The following is a 16,694-nucleotide window of genomic DNA, read 5'->3' on the forward strand; positions in this document are numbered from 1 at the left end:
ACACACACACACACACACACATATATATATATATATATATATATAATATATGTATGTTTAGAAAGTTAGTAAAAGCTATTTTGCTATAAGATATTTTTCCCCAATCCTTATGCCACCCTAGCTGCGACCCACTACGACCCTCTAACTGCCAGGTATTTAGACACTGTTCAAGTCAAGAAACAGGTTGTATGAGAGATATATACAAATGAAATAAATGGTGTAGAGGAGCGCAGACCCAACTACGTATTACCTAACATTATATTAGCGAGGGTGACTTTGACCAATCCCCGAGAAACAGACGACGAGTTGAGTTGAGCAGCGATGGACAGAAGGGCTTCAGGACGGAGCGCTTCAAACTGGCAATCTCAGGTGTATGATTTAGATAGCATAGGGCGATTAAAAGGGATTTAAAAATCCCTCGTTCTCCATCGCCGACATGCACGTCTCTTTTTATCTTGCTTGCTCACTCACTGGCTAATCGGAGAGATAACGATTATAACGCCCTGTAAAAAACGACGTGTCTATATAAGAGGAGCCGGCCCTTCCCGGTCAGACGTTACTCGTATTCTCATACGTGACACGAACCAATACAGCGCTGCAAATCTGGTGAGTTTTTTCATTATCTCTACTTTCTTTAAGGTTGTCTGGGGTCTCATAAAACACAATGAAGCAGTTTTTGTTTCACAACAAATATATCTAAACAAACGAAACAATTTTTATTATCAAAGTTTTCAATCTTTGAAACCGGTTCTTTGTAGAAGGGAGACTTTTCACTGTTACTTTTATAGTGAACTTGAACGGAGACACTGATATAAGGGCATTTTTTTTAATGGAATCTGTAACTTCCCCATCAAGCTCTGAAAATGAAAAGAAGGCATGAAGCAGAGTACCTCGCGTTGTAGTGTCATGGGCCTCGGAGCAGATGGAGGCAAGGACTTACGTAGGTAAGGCTGGCTGGGATGCCATGGGTTTCAATGAAAAAGTAGTGATCTGGGCCTTACCTGCGCTGTCAAGTTGAATGACTGACTGATCCTTTGAACATGCATTGGCGTCACTAAATTCAGGGTTAGAGGTCCGTCAAGCTGTTGGGGAATTTTTCCGCTAAAGTGACGGCGTACTCCAAAGAGGATCCTTCAGCACATAGCATCTCTAATCCTGAACCATGGAGGGAAGAAGAGAGTCAATTTAAGAATTAAAATGTCAAGAGCTATAGAATACTTAAGTATAATGCAAAAGATATCCTACTAAATTTGCAGATTCATGGACAAGATAAATAAATGGCGTACAATAAGAAAATAGCGAAAAGAGTTGAACTGTCCGTAAATGAAGTTGGCCTGGGAAGAGCAACAAAGAAGTTTCGGTTAACGAAAATTAAGTATTTAAATCTAACTACGAAAAGGCTCTCCAGATACGCAGTTTCTAAGATTTGCAAACAAGTATTGCAGTTTAACGTTTTATTTATCAGACCATATATCCAAGAAACGTTTTGATTATGTCCATAATGAGTAGTGGTGAATACAAAGAAACGGAACTCTCTACTGTGGAAGGCCCAGAGCCTCCTTTGGCACGGCCAAAGATCGATATCTGGTTGTATGATCCCGACCTTTCATGAGACAACAAATGTGGAGCCTATTATGACTCAAGTCAAAAAAGCCGCTCAGACACAGGTGCTTACGCAAGTAAAATTTGAAAGGGGATGTTAGACGTTCCAATTACTCGTGCAAACATCGTTGGTTTCAAGCAGATTCACACAAACCATACGCAAATAGACTTCCTGCGTTGGAAGACTCTTAAAACAAAAAACAAGACGTAAACAAATGAAATCAAACAACCAAAGAATGGAATAGAAGGCTTCCAAAAGTTTCCGACATAGAACTTAAAAGACTTGAACTTAAAAGTGACTGAATAAATACGACTACAACTGAAAATTGCCAATGAAATGATCAGGCAGATTTGAATAAATTTCAACAATTAAACACACATACAATTAGAAATCATATACATTAAAAAAATTAAAAATACCGAAGAAAAATTTTAATTTTACCAAAAACTGCAGTTCAACACAATTTCGGGATTTAAAAAAACTAAATAAAACGTCGCACAATCACCTTGAATTGAAGGAGCAATTGTTCTTCATACGTTGTAAGTTATATGAGGTTCACTTTTTTTTTTATTTATCAGTACTCAGCATGTAACCTGACATGTTCTAATGGTACTTTTAATATGGGAACGCTGCTAACATTACTGTCTACCCAAGATGGTTGGAAATAGATTAAACAGATCGGCAGGAATATCTCTCCAAAAGAACAAGGCTTTCAGCGTTCATGAGCCAAATGATGTCTCCTAAATTAACTTAAAACTATACAAGTCGAGCGCTGCGCCTCTCGTCCACGGTGTCCACTTCGGAAGACTCGAACTCCCAAAGGTGGGCGATGGACCAGCCAAGTTCCTAGTATGCTCTTAAACACAAAGCTGATTCCTTTGTAAAATAAAATATTGCCAGCCTGATAAGAGAGAGAGAGAGAGAGAGAGAGAGAGAGAAGAGAGAGAGAGAGAGATCTATAACATAATTAACATAAGGCATACAGCCATTAAGCCAATAATGTCGCCCATTCTCTGCAAACTAAAACGCACACGCATTCGATATATATATATATATATATATATATATATATATATATATATAAATATATATATATATGTATATATATATATATATATATATATATATATATATATATATATCGAATGTATGTGCCTATTAGTTAGCAGAGGATGTACAACATATTGGGTTAATGGCTGTACGCATTATGTTATAGATTCTCTCTCTCTCTCTCTCTCTATATATATATATATATATATATATATATATATATATATATATATGTGTGTGTGTGTGTGTGTGGTGTGTGTGTATGCATGTAAGTACATACAATATATAATATACACATATATATCGCTTAACTTAATATCCAGATAACTTTACCATAGGAATAACTTATTCCCAAGGGGAATTATAAATGATGAATAATTTTCCCCAAAGATGAATGATAAAAGGCATGCACAGCAAGGTCGAAAACAACTTGTATCTCTCAAGTCACTGTCCACTGTTGTCTCTAAAGCAGGCATGAATTCGAATCCTGCCAAGGACGAAGTTAAGTTAAGTATATCTTAGTTTTACCAAACCACTGAGCTGATTAACAGCTCTCCTAGGGCTGGCCCGAAGGGATAGATATTTTTACGTGACTAGGAACCAATTGGTTACCTAGCAACGGGACCTACAGCTTAATGATAGGATCCGAACCACATTGTATCGAGAAATGAATTTCTAACACCAGAAATAAATTTCTCTGGTTCCGCGTTGGCCGAGCCGAGAATCGAACTTCGGACCACCGGATTGGTAGCCGAGCGCGAAATGCACTCGGCCAACGTGGACCTTGCCAAGGACGAAGCACATATCATTTTGACAAAGGTAAATTGGATACTAAACGATATTTGTGGCTTAAAAATCGTGATTATGTTCGTGTGTACATATTCATTCCCGGGCCGCAACAGCAACATTGCATCCGATAAGACAAGCCGTTATCGGTCTAACGCGCAGTGAGCATTATGTCCCTACGTAGAACCTTGTTCGTATAAATTCAAACCTGTCTCCAACCAAGAGCTTTTTTTTTTTTTTTTTTTTAAATAACAGCTCGTTTTTTTATCTTTTTTTTACGCAGAGTGAAGTTCTCTAATTTAATTTCAATAAAATGCATCCGACTGTTTTAGTATTGCCAACTAAATCGAAGTAGTGATGATGATGATACCGTTAATAATAATAATAATAATAATAATAATAATAATAGGTCTTAGGTGGTTTCTTGCTTGTGAGTCTTCACATGCCATAGATGTAACCGGGGTTGTAATCTCCAGAAATGCACTAATAATAATAATAATAATAATAATAATAATAATAATAATAATAATAATAATAATAATAATAATATAATAATAATAATAATAACGAAAAAACTTTTGTTCTCCTGCAGATCCTACTGTCACAGCATCGAGATGAAGTTCCAATTAGCAATTTTCTTCGTACTTCTGGCAACAATGTCAGTGTCGCCCAAGCCAAAGGTAGGAGCCCGCTATGTAGCTACTTCCTACAAGGAGGTCATGTATTTGGTTCAATTTTAGATTTCTCTTCAGAATTCTTAGTTTTTCAAACCTCCCTACTATTTAATTGTTGTATTTCTTTGCCCTGTATTATTATAACCCACCAATATTTCATTTACTCTTTATTCCGTAACTTGTTTTTATTGATCTTTACCAATCGTTTTTTAATATTGCCGTATTGTATCATTTTTACTCTTTCATAATTCCTGAGTCACTCTTCAACATTCCTCCCCCATTCCAAGTTTTCCTTCCTGCTTTCAGTTATGATTTGTGAGGTACGTGGTTTACGTGGATTCTTTATTATAATAAGCCTTACATAAACGTTCACAAGAAAGGTTGAGAGAGAGAGAGAGAGAGAGAGAGAGAGAGAGAGAGAGAGAGAGAGAGAGATTTACAGAAGTGCAGATGAAGCAATCAAGTCGACAGATCAGCCATCAAATACATGCATGAAAAATGAGGAGAGAAATGAAGTCACAAAACTTGTGACGAAGTCTTATGACGTCACACCCTACTTCAAATGGTTATGAAGGCCCTGATCAGTGAGGCGGTGGCACGTCAGGGATTAAGTAGTTTGTTTGTTTGTTTGTTTATTTGTATAGTGGTTTTACCTTGCATGGAACCAGCGGTTATTCAGCAACGGGACCAACGGCTTTCCGTGACTTCCGAACCACGTCGAGAGTGAACTTTTATTACCAGAAATACACATCTCTGAACCCTCAATGGAATGCCGGAGAATTGAACTCGCGGCCACCGAGGTGGCAGCTGGGACCAAACCTACCACGCCACTGAGGCGCCTAGGGATTTATACTCTGTTTTTTTCCATCTGTCCATCCGCCTGTGGCGTTTGCGCATGGTAACACTGCGTCCCGGGCTTGAAATAATATCCTATTTCGAACATTAACGGTGTAATTCGCATACGGTAAATTATTAAAACACTTTTCAGTTGCAAATGTACACCTAGATATCCTTTTATTTACCTAAAACTTACACATAGCGTAACTATTTAAAGCCCGGGACGCAGTGTTACCATGCGAAAACACCACAGACGAATGGACGGATGGAAAAAAACAGAGTATAGTAGTGCTTGTATCGTGACCCAGCAGTTTGTGTGCGTCATGGCATTAGTGGTCTTCAGGTACTACGGCAGGGGCGTTTCTCATGTGTTATGATTGATTGATTTATGAAACCGAGGCTGCTGGGTAGTTGGACAACGGGATAAAAGTTATAGATATTCAACTACAAAATGCACGGAAGAAACCGGGAAGGGGGAATGGAATGGAATGGAATGGAATGGAATATGGAATTTAGGCTTAAAGCCAAGCACTGGAATCCAAAGGATTATTCTGCGCTGACCGGGAAGAGGGTTAAAGTAAAAGGCTGAAACGATATGGCAGACAGGTCCTAAGGGATGTTGCAAACACCTATAACAATGCCTACAGTGCACAACATGAGGAGCACAGCCGACACTAACCCCGTCGTGAGTTCTCGTGTATTACGACAGCAGTGGTTTTATTGTTTTATAACGAATATAGTTCTTTGGCATTTTGGAGGGAGGGTGCAATTTCTTATGGCAAAAGGGATTCTTATATAGACGCATTATGGATTGGAATTTAAAATTTAGGGCCAAGCACTGGGACCTATGAGGTCATTCAACACTGAGACTAATGTTGAAACAATCGTTAGGAAAGGGTGGAAAGGAAAATGGAAGAAAGAGAAAACGAGGGGAGGTACAGTAAAAGGAATGAAAGAGGGTGCAGCCAGTGGCAAGAGGAGCGCTGTAAAGAACCTTTAACAATGTCTACAGTGCACCACCTGAGGTTTCTTGTGTATAATGATGGCTGTGATTCGTATGTTCAGACAGCAGTATATCCTTTATACGTTGAGAGGCCTGAATCTTAAATGTTACTACAATACTGATCCTCACATATCAAGGACGATGCGATTCCCTTTTATATCAAGTGGTGACAACTATTCTATGACAGCAACGATACTCGAGTATTCTGTGAACAGAGATACCTACTGTACGTATTAGAAGGACTGTCGACTTTCATGTATTCAAGGATTATGACGCGAGACTTACGCATTCTTATTTTATTATGACAGGAGAGATAATCCTGTCTTCATAATTGGGGAGACTGACGGCATACATATATATATATATATATATATATATATATATATATATATATATATACATATATATATATATATATATTAATATATATATATATATATATATATATATATATATATATATATATATATATATATATATATATATATATATATATATATATATATGCAGATCTAGTGAGGGGGACTGTGTCCTAGTGGAGGGAACTAAGTGTTTGGAGAAGAGATAATTGGTGATGACTAATTTACTGATTAGAGTATTATTTACCTGGGGGTTATCTGTGTGATCTGAACTTTGAGTTATCATTCCATTTAATTATCCTGTAAGAATCTGAGTTATTCAATTAGTACTTTACTTTGAATAAACGTATATTTTTGTAATGCACGACTCTGATTTGATGACCTAATGAATTGGAGTGGAGGTTATCGAGAGAGAGAGAGAGAGAGAGAGAGAGAGAGAGAGAGAGAAAGGGTGTGGGTGCCTATTATTGCCTATGTCTGAGAGAGAGAGAGAGAGAGAGAGAGATAAGAGAGAGAGGGGTGGAGAAAGTGATACCAAAAACCCAGTTTGCCTTCCGCTTCTGGTTTTCGCTAACAAAGTGGATAATGGGAGGCGGTGGCCCCTTTATTTTGTATATATATATATATATATATATATATATATATATTATATATATATCTATATATATTATATGTATATATAGGCAATTGCCCCCCGCCCTCTCTCTCTCTCTCTCTCGATAACCTCCACTCCAATTCATTAAGTCATCAAATCAGAGTCGTGCATTACAAAAATATACGTTTATTCAAAGTAAAGTACTAATTGAATAACTCAGATTCTTACAGGATAATTAAATGGAATGATAACTCAAAGTTCAGATCACACAGATAACCCCCAGGTAAATAATACTCTAATCAGTAAATTAGTCATCACCAATTATCTCTTCTCCAAACACTTAGTTCCCTCCATGAGGACACAGTCCCCCTCACTAGATCTGCCTGTTAAAAGAACAGGAGAACACACTAGTGAGCATACACAATTGTAAAGACAAAGTCAAAAGATTAAATGAAATAGAACATTTTTACAAAATATCAAAAATACAGTTAAGACACATCTTTGGCTAAAGCACAGTAATTCTTACCCATCTCCAGCCTAGAATCTCCAAGCACTCTTAAAAGGAAACTCTTGGGCATATGCCATTGTGGCTCTGCCTTTCTCGCACAGACCTCTCTGTAAGTCTCTCTATGGCATTATGAAAGGACATAGCTCGTACACATGAATTCACACCCTTCGTCCACGCCATGAAACCACTCTATACTGGTTTCAAAGTCACCTTCTCGAACGCCCATAACTACAGGACGATTGTTGACCTGCTTAGTAAGGATCTTAATGTCACAACATCCCCAAAAAGAGTTATCAGCATTCTTAAGCTGTCGCTCGGACTCTCTGTCTCCATGGGAAGTTAAAAATGATGAGTCTGTACATTCCCCCTTTATATATTATATATATATATATATATGATATATATTTATATAATCTCTATATATCATATATATATATAATATATAGAATTATATATATTTATATATATAGATATACATATATATATATATATATATATATATATATATATATATATATATATATATATATAACTAGATTTCTCTTCCTGTAAATTTCATCTGGGAAAATTAACCCAACAAAGACCAGAACGCTTAAAACCTCGGTATCTATCCGTTTTCCTAGTGTCTGACCCACAAAAGTGCCTCTTTGCCATTGCCGAGCGCAACTTGTCGTCAGAAGTTGCACCAAATACCTATTCATTTCCCCTCGCTGGTGCAACATTGAATTCGTTATGATCACTTGGGCGGTTCCACACGAGCCGGATCAGAAGATTGGATGACTGAATGAATATAGAATTTAGGCCAAAGGCCAAGTACTGGGACCTATGAGGTCATTCAGAACTGAAACGGAAATTGACGGTAAAAGGTTTGAAAGGTGTAACAGGAGTAAAACCTGGCAGTTGCACTATGAATCAATTGTTAGGAAAGGGTGGAGAGTAAGATGAAAGAAAGAGAATGTGAGCGGAGGTACAGTAAAAGAAACGAAAGAGGTTGCAGCAAAGAAACTTCAGAAATGCCTACAGTGCACTGCACGAGGTGCACTGACGGCACTACCCCCTACGGAACCCGGATGAGAGGAGACCTGTTTTGGTGATCATAGTACTAAATACCGGAATAACACTACAACATACCGAAAATTGTCTTTATGTGAAGCTGCCTTTAATACCACATTATCTAATGTTTATTATTATCTTCGTCAGGTTCCCCCTCTGGGAGCTGTCTTCCGAGGACTTTCGGTTATCGATGATGCTAATGCAGGTAAGAGACCAAGAAAAAAAAAAGTTTATTGTTTATGGTTGTGTGGAAACATTTTCGTTTCAAAATTGACTATAAATACATTTTCCGTTTTTAAGTTGAATTTGACAACATGCATTGGTTGGAAAGAGATTTAAAGGGAAGTCTACTTTCATCGTTGATAAATGCACTGTACTCTTCCAGTTTTTTTCGTTTTTTTCTAACTTTACCTTTCTTTGTCCAGTGGCTTGGGATTTACTTGTTTCGTTTTTTGCATTTTAATCCATTATAAATGCATTATGTGCTTAAACATTTGTAATCTGGCAATGCATTATAATTGCATATCGCATTATTTTGTCATTTTATAATTCCTGAATGCACCTTATTCATGGTAGCTTCATGTTGCATAAATATTTGTCATGCTATATTCCGCACAGTTCATAAATGCAAGATGAAATCATAATGTAGCGCGACTAGAAAATAAAGTTCTCATTTGTCCAACACTGCATCTTTTGGAAGTCACCGACCGACAAACCTTATACTGAGTAGCGCATGTATTCGTGCGCATACGACGCTACCTCAACAAATGTGATTGATTCCAATTTCGCTTAAATAGAGAAAGATATTGGCTACTTACTGCGGAGTTTGGCTCAAGATGGTATATCATTCCCGAAATGGAGGCTGTGTGAGGCTGCACTAAAGCAGAACTGTAACACTACATGAGGAGCACCGACGGTACGACCTCTCAACGGAGATTATGTGTAAAGGATCCAGAAATGCACATTCATACGGATCTTTTACCATAAAAAAAACTACATATAATATAATGTACCGTTTGCGCTAGGTAGAGCAATGACCGCGACTGCTTTTCTGTCCACTGAAGACTCACCCTACTAGATGAATACACACACACACACACACACAACACACACATATATATATATCTATATATATATATATATATATATATATATATATATAATATATATTATATATATATTGCTTCCTAAGCTACGAAAAATGGATAACTTTGCTCATATTATGCCTAGGGCCTTGGGTAACAAGGCAATTTAACACTGGAAAGAAAAATCTAATATGAAAAATAAAAACTAGGGAAAGTACGGACAACAAATGGTATCTCAACCGTCACCCACTTAAGATTATGAGTGTTTTGAGAACATAACTACATTTATTTAATTTGAATTTCAATAACATTTTAACACTGAAATTTTCAATTATCAAACAAGTTTTACTGTTATTTTTCAACCATATCTTGAAACCATGAGTAGACTGGCAGCCCAGTGTTTATTCTGAGTTTTGAACAGAAAAAGTTTGACCCTCTAGATAAGCAGCGCCTACCCCCAATATGTATTGCTGTCAGAATAGAACTCTGGCTTAGGTATAAAGGGTGAATCTTAAAAACTGAATAAAAAAAAATTAGAGTGAAAAACATATGCTTGAAACTATTCCGAAACCTTCCTTGGAGTCTCCTGGACACAGGACCTTCCAAAGGAGGGGCGAGGGATTCAAATTCACGTTTATTCAGAGTAAGGAACACATGCCCGAAACTTAAATAAAACCTTCCTTGGGACCCCATGAACTTAGAATGACCACAGCCAGCAGTTTTATCTCTGGCTTTCCACCCGCCAGCAACTCCTAAATCCATCAGAAGTTCAATTTCATTTTTTTCAGAGTTAAGAAATCAAGGTTGAAATTGTGGTAAAAAATATTCCTTATGAACTCAGTTTAATTTCTCATAATTATTCCGTTATACAATTGCTAACCATCGTAGGTTCCTTGAGGTGTCTCAGATGGGTGAAGAGCAAAAACCATGATGGTCTGACGGATGCCCTTTTTGATTTTCGCGCCTTAACCGGCCGTGATTTTACCTCTGCTTCCTTCTGGATAGGGAAGATCAAGCCCTTCAGGATGTTAGAGGAGGGCTTGGGTGCCATCAGATCTCTTCGGACCCTAGCATCAAACGAGCTGGACACAAGGAATCATAGAGTTCATCTGCAATATGTATGAGTACTCAAGCAATAACATCAATGAATACTGGCACTATAAAGTTTTCCTGAAGGTAAGCGACAGTAGAGGGAAAGCAACATCTCTCAAAAATGTGAAAAGACGTCACTGGGCTTCCCTTCCGCCCTTCTTGTCAAAAGACAGCTTCACTGCACATCAAGCGTGCAAACTATGATGCCAAACTTGTGGCTGGAATCCTTGTGATCTTGGCTGGTTGGCAACCACCAGTGGATTTCAACCCAAATGTTTTTGTTTGTTTGTTTGCATAGTGTTTTTACGTTGCATGGAACCAGTGGTTATTCAACAGCGGGACCAACGGCTTTACGTGACGTCCGAACCACGTCGAGAGTGAACTTCTATCACCAGAAATATACATCTCTGACCCCTCAATGGAATGCTCGTTCAACCCAAATGGTTTCCTGGCAGTTCCGTTCCTGAAGAATGCCTCTCCACACTAAACAGTGAGTCAGATTTATCAGCTCACTCTGATAGCTTTGGGAGTGAAGATGAGGAGCTGTCGGAGGACACCTGGAGTGATGATGAGTAACATATAAAAAAGTTTTTTTTTTTCAATGTCCGTGAGATTTTCAGTGCAGTTACATATTAACAGAATCACAGCAAATAATGTTTGGCCGTGTAAATGGACATTTCTTTAAATAGAGAAGCGTGCTTAATTATGTGAAGATATAATTCCAGTAGCTATAATAATGTGTTACATTTTTAATACACAAGTATAGTGAAATAATGATGAGAAATTGGAATGAGTTAATGTGGCCTCACAAAGGGTTTTTAGAAATGTTTCAGCCTTGCGTTCTTAACTCTGAATAAAAGTGAATTTGAGCCTATGATACTGATGAGTAACAAGCAGAAGAAAGAATTTTTTTTCTTGTATCTCTCATATTCCTAACAGTTAGTTATATTTTGACAGGATCGGACAGCATTGTACATGTTTTGCCATACAATTAAATGAAAATTTTTCCCTCAGTAGAAACAGAGTATACTTATTTTAATAAAATTACAATGAGCTATTATGACGTGTTACATTTTGAATGCAACTGTATGGTGAAATAATTGTGAGGAACATTTTTACCATAATTTCAGCCTTGTTTCTAACTCTGAAAAGTGTGGTACCGAATCTCTGATGGATTTGGAAGTTGCTGGCGGGTGGAAAGGCACTTAAATTTGCTGGCACTGGTTATTCTGAGTTCATGGTATCCCAAGGAAGGTTTTATGAAAGTTTCAGGCAAATGTTCCTTGCTCTGAATAAAAGTGAATTTGAACCCCTCCTTTGGAAGCTGCTGGTGGACATAAAGCCAGCCTTGACATTGCTGGCTTTTCTCATTCTGGGTTCAGGAGACTCCAAGGAAGGTTTCGGAAGAGTTTCAAAGATGTTTTTCACGCTGATTAAAAAAGAAATTAAGTTTTTATGGTTCATTTTTTTATGCCTAACCCGGAATAAACACTCTGGGCTCTGCTCTTAGAGGTACTGGAGTCAGGTATTTCCATGTCAATGCATTTGAACAGGAAGAGAGATTTATGAAAACTGTACGATTGGCAACAGTTCCTTAAAAGTATGTATGGTACAACACGTGTTCAGTATCAAACAGGTAGCAAAAGATTATCCGTATTTCAATGATTCCTTGAATTCCTATAATCTAGAAGGAAGGTGGGAGTCTTCAATACCTTCATAAATCTATAGTAACTATAAATAAAATCTTCAAAATTGAAGTAATTGGATGCAAGGAAAGAACCAAAAAAATGAAAAAACATGAAAACAGTTTTTTCTTTAAAAAAAAAAAAATTTAACAACCGTTTTTTTCACAGCTCTCTCTCTCTCTCTCTCTCTCTCTCTCTCTCTCTCTCTCTCTCTCTCCCTATATATATATATAATATATATATATATATATATATATATATAATATATATATATATATATATATATATATATATATATATACACACACACATATATATATATATATATATATATATATATATATATATATATATATTATATATATATAGCTATGTTAGTGTTTCCTTTCAAGAGCAACGAATCTTAGTTGCGATAATTTAAGGCCAAGAATGAATTATGAAACCATAACACAAATGGAGAAATGAAAGATAACGGCTTAGGGCCGGTTTCAGAGTGAAGGAAGTTGGGTAAACTCAGAGTATTAACATGCTTACATATATTTCATTACTCTAAGGGAACTAAAGGCAGCGAGATCGGCTCGCTCCTGTAGACTGGAGTGAAGGACCGGAATATTCTGTTCCAGTAAAAATAAAACAGTAGAGATGTGATGAATCCCTGGATCACGCGTTCACAAGAATCCACTTCCCACAACAAAGCACAGGGTAGAGCATCTGTAAACAGATGTTATGAGGGCATCATTACACTGGATACAAACACGTGGAGGGGATTGGAAAATCCTTTGAAGACTAAACACGATCCATTTTGCGGGAGTTACGTTACTGATTAATCACAGGGGTGTAGCACAATGGGTTACACAAGATGAATGTTGTGTCACTGCAATATAGCAAAACTACGGGACACTTAATGATTCAAAGACACCATTGGAGGGCACTTACAGCATCACCACACGATACAATGGCTGGGTTTCTAAGGTCGGAATCGTTATCAACTTATACATCACTTGTTGACCGAGTCGGTAACTTCAGTAAGTCCTGATTTCTCCTCTGTCCACTAGTTCGAATCCACGAGAAGAGGAAATTATTATCAAATAAAAATATTCCTCCTTAGTTTAACATATATATGAAAATATATTAATTCCGTGGCAGAGTGAATTGAATATTAAAGGACATTTGTAGCTTAATGCATGTATATGAATCACGGTGATGTGATAAAAATGCATATATATATATATATATATATATATATATATATATATATATATATATATATATATATATATATATATATATATATATATATATATATATATATATATATATGTATATATATATATATATATATAATATCTTGAGACTGACACATGCTGGTTGCTCCTTTTATCTTTTTTTCACCTCGTTAGTCTTCTTGTTTCTAACTGAACTAGGTTGGACAGGGACATTGCTGCCTGTATTAAAAATACGTCAAAAAACAAACAGCCTCATGCAACCAAGACCTGTGTTGACGCTTAATTTCACAGCAACAAAACACAGATCCCATCAGCCCACGTACCACCAATTATTACTCTCTTCTCCTCCACTGCGTAAGACTGCTTCCCCCTCATCAACACCCCTTGTCATCCCGGCCGTGAGAGTTTCCCTCCAAAAATGCATGACCTTCTCCTCCTTCAGAACAATGTCCTAGATTAAGCTTCTCCCTCTCATTTCCATTTTATTACTTCTTCTTTTCCCAATGCGTATCCGACAAATTGCATATTACAACTAATAACAACAATAATAATAATGTATCTTAAAAGTCTTAAGATCCATAATTCAAGAGAGATGATTTAAGATAAGCTTCCATTTTTTACAGTTCCAGATGAATATCTTTAATGTATATGGTAGCATTGTACGTTTTTCCATAAACACCGAGAACATAAAATTTGAATGTATGTACTGAAAAGGTATGGCTGCATAAACATTGCCACCATAACTGCATGACTGCAGCATTTAATCTTTAAAATTCCAATGCTTTGCATGAAAATCTATTGTAAATGTTCGGATTTAACATTGGTACACAAATGCTGATAGTCTGCATGTATGTATATCATGTGGTCAATACTAATGCTGAATGAGAAATGTGTATAATGGAAATAAGATACACACTACATACGTTGAATGAAAGTATTAATTGCCTAGAATTTCGAATGATTCAGCAGTTATTTTACTGGCTAGTAGAAATTTATAATGCTCATGATGCAGAAACGAACTGTAGAATAGAGTAAATAAAGCCAATATTTAAGTTAAGGATTCTGTTAACGCTAAAGAGAACATATGGCACATAAAGAAGTCTATAATAAAGGAAATGAGAAAAATCAACGAGTTCCTGGGTAATTCCATGGAAAACGAACTTTAAGACACCTATCTTCGTAATGATCTCAATCAAGGGATCCAGGTCTCATAGTCTATGACGTCACAATCAACAACGGAGTTAAAATCATAACTGACACCACTAGAAAAGAGGCGAAATGGTCGCATAACATTTTGATGGCAGTGTAAAAGAGAAATGAAATTTCGTAATAGTAAACTAGCAAAGTAAATAATGCTTGATAAAAAAAGATAAATTTGGCATTAAATGATAAAATCATAAGGATATAGAGGGTTTCTTTGAACTAAACTATGCAACAACAAAGGGAATGATTTTACTCTCACCTGCACGGTTCAATTATGTTGTTAAAATTTTCAATATTTTTTTTTCAGGCGACACTTCTACAACAACCTCAATAGACCCAACAACATCTACTTCCGAGGCATCCACAGCATCTTCTTCTGTGACATCCACGGCCTCCACCGAGCCACCCACGGGTCCCACCGAGCCACCCACGGGTCCCACCGAGCCACCCACGGGTCCCACCGAGCCACCCACGGGTCCCACCGAGCCACCCAAGGGTCCCACCGAGCCACCCACGGGTCCCACCGAGCCACCCACGGGTCCCACCGAGCCACCCACGGGTCCCACCGAGCCACCCCCTGGGTCCCACCGAGCCATCCACGGCCCCCACCGGGACAGGCACGGCTCCCACCGGCACCACAACGACACCCTTTGTTAGTAGTACAACAGGTAAGACAACTGTAGTACTAGGCTGTCCATATTCATTACGTTTTATGGTTCAACAATTCTCAACTCCTACTTCATCATGCTTTATTTGCAGAACTTGAACTTAGTTAATCAAAGCTTTGTTTGAACAGAACTTGAACTTAGTTTAATTCAAGCAGCTTTGTTTGCAGAAGAACTTGAACTTAGTTAATTCATGCTTTGTTTGCAGAAACTTGAACTTAGTTTAATATCAAGCTTTGTTTGCAGAACTTGAACTTAGTTAATCATGCTTTGTTTGCAGAACTTGAACTTAGTTAATCAAGCTTTGTTTGCAGAACTTGAACTTAGTTAATCATGCTTTGTTTTTGCAGAACTGAACTTAGTTTAATCATGCTTTGTTTGCGAACTTGAATAGTTAATCAAGCTTTGTTTGCAGAACTTTACTTAGTTAATCAAGCTTTGTTTTGCAAAACTTGAATTAGTTAATCAAGCTTGTTTGAGCAATTGAACTTAGTTAATCAAGCTTTGTTTGCAGAACTTGAACTTAGTTAATCAACTTTGTTTGCAGAACTTGAACTTAGTTAATCATGCTTTGTTTGCAGAACTTGTACTACATGTTTAGTTCCATTTATTCCAAGGTGCAAAATTCCCACAATTATGTTGAATCAAGGATTTCATCAAAACTTTCTTCAGCCAATACTTGAAAGTCAGAACTCCATACGCTAGGTTCTCCAGCCAATATTTACAATTATGAGTCCCAAGTCCCAATTATCACATTCTTTTTAGGCAGCATTCGTATTTATGAATTCCATGACCTTATGCATTTAGCCAATATTCAGTTATAGGATCCATGTCCAAAGTCGTCTAACAGTGACTGCAGAAGTAGTATATGTCCCATTTTCTTTGATAACTAAATAGCACTAGCATGAAGGCTAACAGTTCCTCAGTCAAGAAAGATCTAGTATTAATACCAATTCTAAGCCATTGTCACTTCAAATTTTCTGGAACTTTATATCATATCATATCACCACTTGCCAAAACTTTTGCCAAAAAACAATATGGACAATGCATAACTGCCAATTTGTTTTAGTGTAGAATAAGCAGCTAGGTAGAAGATCACCAAAGAGGCCAGTGAGAAAACCTCATTGTGACATAACCTGAAGTTAGGTGTGTTGAGCCCTCACTTCGAAGCTCTCGTAAGACTCGTAGGAGGGATTTGTTCTTGAAGGATAATGAAAGGCGAAGTTGGAGAAGGGTAACGTTAGACACTGAACAGCTGGGTATAAAGATA

The 16,694-nt window shown here is 37.1% G+C and overlaps 1 long non-coding RNA gene across 2 annotated transcripts in view; it reads left to right on the forward strand.

The window, feature by feature from the left end:
• Positions 1 to 459: 459 nt before the first annotated feature.
• Positions 460 to 16,694, forward strand: part of LOC135201019 (uncharacterized) — an 18,405-nt gene continuing 2,170 nt past the window's right edge. Inside the window, exons 1-4 of one of the 2 annotated variants that reach the window (XR_010311438.1) lie at positions 460 to 606; positions 4,032 to 4,119; positions 8,616 to 8,673; positions 15,094 to 15,427. This is a non-coding gene — a long non-coding RNA (uncharacterized LOC135201019). Of the gene's footprint in view, positions 607 to 4,031; positions 4,120 to 8,615; positions 8,674 to 15,066; positions 15,428 to 16,694 lie in introns of both variants that reach the window. The other variant, XR_010311437.1, reaches the window with a different exon arrangement.

The sequence above is a fragment of the Macrobrachium nipponense genome, chromosome 27 (genome assembly GCF_015104395.2).
Source record: "Macrobrachium nipponense isolate FS-2020 chromosome 27, ASM1510439v2, whole genome shotgun sequence".
Lineage (NCBI taxonomy): Eukaryota > Metazoa > Arthropoda > Malacostraca > Decapoda > Palaemonidae > Macrobrachium > Macrobrachium nipponense.